This window comes from Saccopteryx bilineata, chromosome 6, assembly GCF_036850765.1.
Source record: "Saccopteryx bilineata isolate mSacBil1 chromosome 6, mSacBil1_pri_phased_curated, whole genome shotgun sequence".
Taxonomy (NCBI): Eukaryota; Metazoa; Chordata; class Mammalia; order Chiroptera; family Emballonuridae; genus Saccopteryx; species Saccopteryx bilineata.
Genome location: NC_089495.1, coordinates 170870434 through 170879191, shown reverse-complemented (window position 1 = coordinate 170879191; position 8758 = coordinate 170870434).

The window sequence follows — 8758 nt, the reverse complement described above, 5'->3', positions numbered from 1 at the left end:
CTAAAATAGTATCGTGACCTCTCACAGTCTATTCTCTAACCAGTTGCCAGAGTGATGTCTTAAATGTTAAATCAGATTGTGCTGGTTGTTTTCTGAAAACCCAGCAATAGCCCTCATTGCATTTAGAGTAAAAGCCAAAATCATTCTTGTGTTCTATGGGGCCCTAAATGGCTTGGCTCCACCGTTACCTCTCTGCTCCCCTCCTTATCATTCTTTGCCCTGACCACTCCACCCAAGCCACATAGTCCTTGTTATGCTCCAAATATATCAAACAAGATCCTTCTCGGAGCCTTTACACCCGCTGTTCTCTCTGTCTGGAACACTCCTCTCTCTCAGATGCCCACAAGTATCCTTTCTCGTTTCCTTCACATCTTTGCTCAACTATCACAAGTCAAGAGGCCTACCCTGATCATCTTACTTGTAATCTGACTTTATCTCCTCACTGCTACTCCTAATCTTCCTACCCTGCTCTGCTTTTCTTATCAATTTCTAACACACAATACAAGCTATCTATTTATGTTTACTTTCATTATCTGTTTTCTCCACAAGAATTCCTTAAAGCAAGATTTGTCTCTGTTTTGCTCATATGCATATATCCCAAGTAGGTAAAACAGTACTTAGCTCATGATAGGCACCCAGCAAATATTTGTTGAATGAACACATGAATGAATAAAGAAAGAAGGCAGGCCTGACCAAGTAGTGTTGGATAAATTAATTGTCAACCTGGAATATGGAAGGTCACCAGTTTGAAACTCTGGGCTTGCTTGGTCAAGGCACATACAAGAGTTGAGGCTTCCTCTTCCCTCCTCCCCCCAACCCTTTCTCCTCTCTAAAGTAAATTTTTAAAAAATCGGAAAGAATAAAGGCAGGATTTAATGAGAAATCATCGCAGAATTTTTATTTGTAGAAGCAATCTATCAGAGAGGTGGGGGAAGAGGAGGAGATGACGTATCAGTATTGGTTGAGGAGAGGTAAAGGTTAAAAGAAGTCACTAACCATGAACCTTATGTCATAATAGGAAACTTCAACATTACTATTTATTTATTTATTTATTTATTTATGTTTTACAGAGACAGAGAGAGAGTCAGAGAGAAGGATAGATAGGGACAGACAGACAGAAACGAAGAGAGATGAGAAGCATCAATTATCAGTTTTTCGTTACGACACCTTACTTGTTCATTGATCGCTTTCTCATAAGTGCCTTGACCATGGGGCTACAGCAGACTGAGTAACCCCTTGCTCGAGCCAGCAACCTTGGGTCCAAGCTGGTGAGCTTAGCTCAAACCAGATGAGCCTGCACTCAAGCTGGCGATCCTGGGGTCTTGAACCTGGGTCCTCTGCATCCCAGACCGACGCTCTATCCACTGTGCCACAGCCTGGTCAGGCACTTATTTATTTTTTAGGTGAGAGGAGGGGAGATAATGAGGCAGATTCCCACCAGCACTCTGACTGGGACCTACCCAGCAATCCCATCTGGGTTCGATACTCAAACTGAGGCTGATATGCTTCAATGGAGCTATCCTTAGTGCCTAGGGCCAACCCTCAAACCAATTGAGCCACTGGCTGTGGTAAGGAAGAAGAAGAGAAGGAGGAGAGGGAGTGAGGGAAAAGCAGATGTCGCTTTTCCTGTGTGCCCTGACTGAAAATTGAACCTGAGACATACATACACCAAGCCAATGCTCTAGCCACTGAGCCACCAGCCAAGGCTTCAACATTACTATTTTCAACAATAATAGATCAATAAGGAAATAGAGGACTTTAACAACACTATAAACCACTAGACCAAGCAGATGTACACAGAACATTCCACTCAACAACAGCAGAATATACATTTTTTAAGTGACTTTCTGATCATTTCCCCCAAAGATCATATGTTATGTTACAAAACAAGTCTTCATGAATTTTAAAAGATTGAAGTCATATAAAGTATCTTTTATGACCACAGTGGAATGAAGTAAGAAATTAATAAAAAGAAAACTAGAAAATTAACAAGTATGTGTAAATTAAACAAACAATATGTCAAAAAAATATTATAAGGGAAGTTAGTAAATACCTTGAGACAAATGAAAACAAAAATACAACATACCAAAAGGTAAGGGATTCATTGAAAGTGGTGCTAAGAATAAACTTTATAGTTTAAATGTATATATTTAAAAAAGAAGAGCCTGACCTGTGGTGGTACAGTGGATAAAGTGTCAACCTGGAACGCTGAGGTTGCTGGTTCAAAACCCTGGGATTACCCAGTCAAGGCACATATGAGAGTTGATGCTTTCTGCTCCTCCCCCTTCTCTCTCTCTCTCTCTCTCTCTACTCCTTCTCTCCTCTCTAAAATGAATAAATAAAGTCTTTTTTTGTTTTTAAAAAAAGAAAAGCTCAAATTAATAACCTAACATTACATTGAAAAGAAGAGCAAACTAAATCCAAACCTAGAGGAAAGAAAGGAATAATTAAAGATTAAGGCAGAGGCCCTGGCTGGCTGGCTCAGTGGTAGAACATCAGCCCGGTGTGCAGGAGTCCCAGGTTCGATTTCCGGCCAGGGCACACAGGAGAAGTGCCTACCTGCTTCTCCATCCCTCCCCCTCTCCTTCCTCTCTGTCTCTCTCTTCCCCTCCTGCAGACAAGGCTTCATTGGAGCAAAGTTGGCCTGGGCGCTGAAGATGGCTCTATGGTCTCTGCATCAGGCACTAGAATGGTTCTGGTTGCAACAGAGCAATGCCCTAGATGGGCAGAGCATCGCCCCCTGGTGGGCATGCCAGGTGGATCCCGGTTGGGTGCATGCGAGAGTCTGTCTGACTGCCTTCCCGTTTCCAACTTCAGAAAAATACAAGAAAAAAAAAAGAGTACATAACTTTTGCCTGGCCAGATAGCTCAGATGATTAGAGCATTGTTCTGAAATACAGAGGTTGCCAGTTCAATCCCTGGGTAGGGCACATACAGGAACAGATCAATGTTCCTGTCTCTCACTCTTTCCCTTTCTCTTTCTAAAATCAATAAAACAAATATTTATCTTAAGAAAAAGTACATAGGTTTCAGGTGAACATTTTTATAACATTTGAACTATTGATTATTAGAGATAAATAATTTTAAAAGTCAACAAAGTGAAAAGTTGGTGCTTCATGAAGATAAGTCCAAACATTTAATCAGATTGGCTAAGAAAAAAGGCTCAAATCATTGAAATCAGAAATGAAAATGAGGATATTACTACAGATTTAACAGAAATAAAAATGATTTTAAGAGAATTCTCTGAATGTTTATATGCCAATAGATTGGATAACATAGAGGAAATAGACAAATTCCTAAAAATACACATTCTAACAAAACTAAATTATGAAGAAAAAAAAAAGAAAGTCTGAATTGATTTAAGGCGATTAAGTCAGTAATGAAAAGCCTCCTAACAAAGAAATGACCTGGAGCAGATGGCTTCACTGATAGATTCTATCAAATATTTAAAGAAGAGCGAACACCAATTTTTCCCAGACTCTGCTAAAAATTGAAAAAGGAACAGTTTTTAACTCATTCTAGGAAGCCAGCGTTACCTGGATACCAAAATCAGACAAATACATTACAAGAAAAGAAATATACAGGTGCAGATAGCCCCAATAAAACAATAGGAAGTTGAATTTAGAAGCATATTTTAAAAGATTATACACTTTAACTAAATGGGATTTATTTCTAGAATGCAAACTTAGTTCAATATATGAAAACAATCAATGTAACATACCACATTAATAGAATAAAGGAAAAACCTACATCATGACCTCATTGATACAGAAGAAGCACTTGACATTTTAAACACCCTTTATTGATTAAAAAAAGACATAATAAACTAGGAATAGAAAGAAACTATATGAAAAAACCATAGCTAACATCATACTCAATGGTGAAAGACTGAAAGTTTTTCCTCTAAGATCAGAACAAGACAAGGATGCCTACTTTTGCCACTCAGCAAAGTACTGAAATCCTAGCCAGAGCAATTAGGCAAGAAAAAGAAAAGGTTTCTAAGTTGGAAAGAAATAAGTAAAATTATTTCTATTCAAAGATAACATTTTATAGGTAGAAATCCCTAAATATTCCACACACACAATAAAACAGAGCTAATAAATTCAGCAATGTTGCAGGACACAAAAATCAATGTACAAAAGTCATTTGCATTTCTATACATGAACAATGAACAAGTCTCCACAGCTATTTAATATTAGAAAATATGGGGGGTGGCCCTGGCTGGTTGGCTCAGTGGTAAAATGTCGGCCTGGTGTGCAAGGGGTCCCAGGTTCGATTCCTGGCCAGGGCACACAGGAAAGACGCCCATCTGCTTCTCCGCCCCTCCCCTTCTCCTTCCTCTCTGTCTCTCTCTTCCCCTCCTGCAGTGAGGCTCCATTGGAGCGAGGATGGCCCGGGCGCTGGGGATGGCTCCTTGGCCTTTGCCCCAGGTGCAGGAGTGGCTCTGGTCTCGGCAGAGCGACCCCTCGGAGGGGCAGAGCATCGCCCCCTGGTGGGCAGAACCTTGCCCCCTGGAGGGCGTGCTGGGTGGATCCCAGTCGGGCGCATGCGGGAGTCTGTCTGACTGTCTCTCCCCGTTTCCAGCTTCGGAAAAATACAATAAATAAATAAATAAATAAATAAATAATAATTTAAAAATATAAAATATATAAAAAAAAGAAAATATGGGGGGGGAGGTGGAGGAAGATATAGGAGGATAAATGGTAATGGATAGAGACTTGACTTGGAGTGGTGAACACACAATACAATGTACAGATGATGTGTTGTAGAATTGTGTGCCTGAAACCCATATAATTTTGATAACCAATGTCACCCCAATAAATTCAATAAAAAGGGGAAAAAGTAATAAAATAAAATAAAGAAGATAGATGAACAAAGTCAATAAAGTCATCATGGAAAAAAGTGAGATCAAAAAAATTTATACCCAGCCAAACTGTGCTGTATGTACAAAGCCAACAAAAGGTTTTTTGAGCATGTAAGAATTAAGGATATATAGTTTTTATTACCTTTTTTTGAAGATGCTAATAGGCAATAGAAAAGCAACACTGAAAGGACTGATAAACATATGTGGAAATTATGCTTACAAAATAGAATGTACATATTACCCATTTTGCAGTGAAAAAAATTATATAACTAACAAAAGTTGAGAAAGAGAGAAAGAATGGAAAGTAGGGTAAGTACACTGATTTTCTCAATATTTACAGCTGGCAGTTAGAAAATATCATTTAAGTTGATAAATCGAGTACAGCAATCTTAAATGTATTTAGAATTTAAAAGGTAAAAGTTAAAAACAGTATTATATACTGTACTACAACTGGGTGGTAGGGAGAGTGGATTTATGCTAATTCCATCATGTTTATAGAAGTGTGTGAAAAATACTCTCAGGAAGATCCCAGGAGAGAATACAGGATGTGACAAGAAAATCTAACCAATTGCATGTAAATGTATGAAACAGCCTCACGGACAGAAGTGGGAGAAAAGTTGCTTACTTAGTAACTTTGGAAAATCATGGAATCTGTAAAATTAAAAGAACTGCAAAAAAAGCATGGTACTCTAGTTGATAAAGTGATTTCCCATGAGGGTACAGGTTAACAATCCTAAAGCTGCTCTACAAGTATACTGAAATTGAACAATTAAATAAATGGATGGTAGGTGATGGACTGCTGGGATGAGGATTTACAGATAAACAAGGGGAGGAGACTAGAATGATCCCTGACGTGGTGGATCAGAATTGGAGACATCATGTTTAACTCAATACAGATTCAGATGGTTATACAGCTGCGTGAATATACACAGGTTAGTACACGCGCATTTATTTATTTGGTCTGTCATTTGACAGGGTCTAAATGAAACCCACTCCAGTGGCAACAAGCACATGTAGGGCCCAAGTGTTGGTTTTTAATACTATTCCTCAAAAGGAACCAGGGTTCTTAAGAGAATCAGCTGATTCTAAGATTTGGACAGGAAATAGATAAGATGAGCCTGGGGCATCCTACAGTGCCAGAAAGTAAGAAAGTGTGAAAAAAGAAAAACCCGGTGACTGGGATGTGTCAAAGGGCCCAGGAGCCAACTAAAAGATCTCCCAGTGACCAAAGCTGAAGCAATTTGAGCAACAAAAGGAAGTAACATTGCATTATACCCCAAAATATAAAAGAAGTATCATGAATCCAAAATGATATAAATAAATGATTGAATAAATTAATAAATGAGAACGAGACAAATCTGTGCAGAATTCCAAATGAGTTCTGTAGCTCCTCCATTGAACACAGTAATCAGTTTCAATGCCAGAAGTCTATTATCTCCAGCATGTCACCTTCCTAAGGGATTTTCAAGGGTAGTTTGTGATTTTTGCCTTACAAGTTCATGGCTGACTTTAGGACCTAAGCCTGAAGAACTTGGGACTTCACTGTATTAGCCACCTGTAGACCCCATGATAGGATCATACATGAGACTGGGCTCTGCATTTCCGGTTTTTTGTTTGTTTGTTTGTTTTTTAGAGAGCGAGAGAGAGGAGAGAGAGGAGTGGGTGGAAGGATGAGTAGCAGGAAGCATCAACTCATGACCAGGCAAGCCCAGGGTCTCGAACTGGAGACCTCAGCATTCAAGATCAATGCTTTTTGTGCTGTGCCACCACAGGTCAGGCTGTATTTTCTTTTTAAATAGTCATAATGGTGCATTATGGAGTGCCATGTGGTACGTTATTTCTGCAATCATTGGGTGCTGAAGTTGTAACATTTACAGAAAAGTTGGTTACTGGTGCAGTTCAGCAGACACCTTCCACCCTATTCTTAAACAAACTGCCTCTCCCTGCCTCCTCTTTCTTTTCAGCCCCATCCCATACAACTTTCTAACTCATTGCTTTATGCCTCTGCCCCTACATATTATGGTTGTTCCCGCCCTCTCTTTCACTTTAAACTTACCAATGTGATCTTATTAATACTTTCCACTAGAGTACTGATGATTAATGTTCTCTAAGAAAGAAATGACTTGGAAACCAGCTCTCCCATAATAGCTGTGAGGACTTGGCCCTGATTCAAGCCGACATAACACAAGCCAAATTACACACTTGGTGGTGAAGGCATTTTTCAAGTCCCACCCTTGTATGAGTGAAGGTAGAACAAGCATTCTGTGACCATGTTGATCAAACACAGGAGGATGATTGTATTCCCTCCACTTAGTTTTCATTTCTTGGTTCTTCTCCCAGCCTTGTTTTTGATGTTTCCTCTTACTTAGAAGAGGCTGAAGTAGGGGAGGGCATAGGGTAGATAGAATGCTAGTCTTAAGAATTTGGGGCTTTATCCTATAGAAATGGGGAGCCACGGAGAGGTTTTTAAGAAGGCTGACTTCATAGTTTTCTCTGAGGAAGCAGATTCAATCTGATAAGTGATTATGTCCAGTGATTTTACATAAGAAGAATTATCATGCATGCAATCAATTTCTTTCTTTCTTTTTTTTTTTTTTTTTGTATTTTTCTGAAGCTGGAAACAGGGAGAGACAGTCAGACAGACTCCAGCATGCGCCCGACCGGGATCCACCCGGCACGCCCATCAGGGGGCGAGGCTCTGCTCACCAGGGGGCGATGCTCTGCCCCTCCAGGGCGTTGCTCTGTTGCGACCAGAACCACTCCAGCGCCTGGGGCAGAGGCCAAGGAGCCATCTGCAGCGCCCAGGCCATCTTTGCTCCAATGGAGCCTCGCTGTGGGAGGGGAAGAGAGAGACAGAGAGGAAGGAGAGGGGGAGGGGTGGAGAAGCAGATGGGCACTTCTCCTGTGTGCCCTGGCCGGGAATCGAACCGGGACTTCTGCACGCCAGGCCGACCCTCTACCACTGAGCCAACTGGCCAGGGCGCAATCAATTTCAAAAGAAGTTTTGCAAACAACTCCATGAGGGTGGGGTATGCTGAAGATCCTAGATCTCCGGTACAGCTGAGTTTGGGCAGATTGCTCCTAAAGCTTTTTGTTTTCATGTCACCACTAGCCCTTTCTCCAGCTCCCATCAGAACTGACATCGAAGGGACAGGAGCTGTGAATGTGCACCCACTGTGCCCTCCAGGAAAGCAGTGGTCACTCTGGTCACATCTGGGTCAGTCCAAAGCTGAGAGGGATGGGAGCAAATGTGATCTCAGGATACCAGGACACTAGAATAGAATAAAGGTAGATACACAAGGTTTAGAAGTTCTGGCCTGAAAAGCAAATTGTGTTAGATTAGTCATGCTTCCTAATCTTTGTCTCACCCTGATAAACATTAAAAAGGGGTAATTGTATAGTTCACTGGGATCAACTTGAGGGAGCTTGGAAAATAATTATTAAATGGAGTTCGTGGATAATAATTATTCACAATTTCTTTATATAATTTGTGTGTATAGTGTGAGGGGGTGGGGAGCAGACAGGGACAGACAAACAGGAAGGGAAATGACAAGCATGAACTCGTCATTGCGGCACCTTAGTTTTTCATTGATTGCTTTCTAATATGTGCCTTGACGTGGGGAGGGAGGGATGGCTCCAACTGAACCAGTGACCACTTACTCAAGCCAACAATCTTGGTCTCAAGCCAGCGACCTTTGGGCTCAAGTCAGTGACAATGGAGTCATGTCTATGGTCCCACGCTCAAGCCAGTGACCCTGTGCTCAAGCTGGTGAGCCCACGCTCAAGCCAGATGAGCTGGTGCTCAAGCCTATGACATTGGGGTTTCGAATGTGGGTCCTCAGCATTCCAGGTCAATGCTCTATTCACTGTGCCACAACCTGGTCAGGCTATATA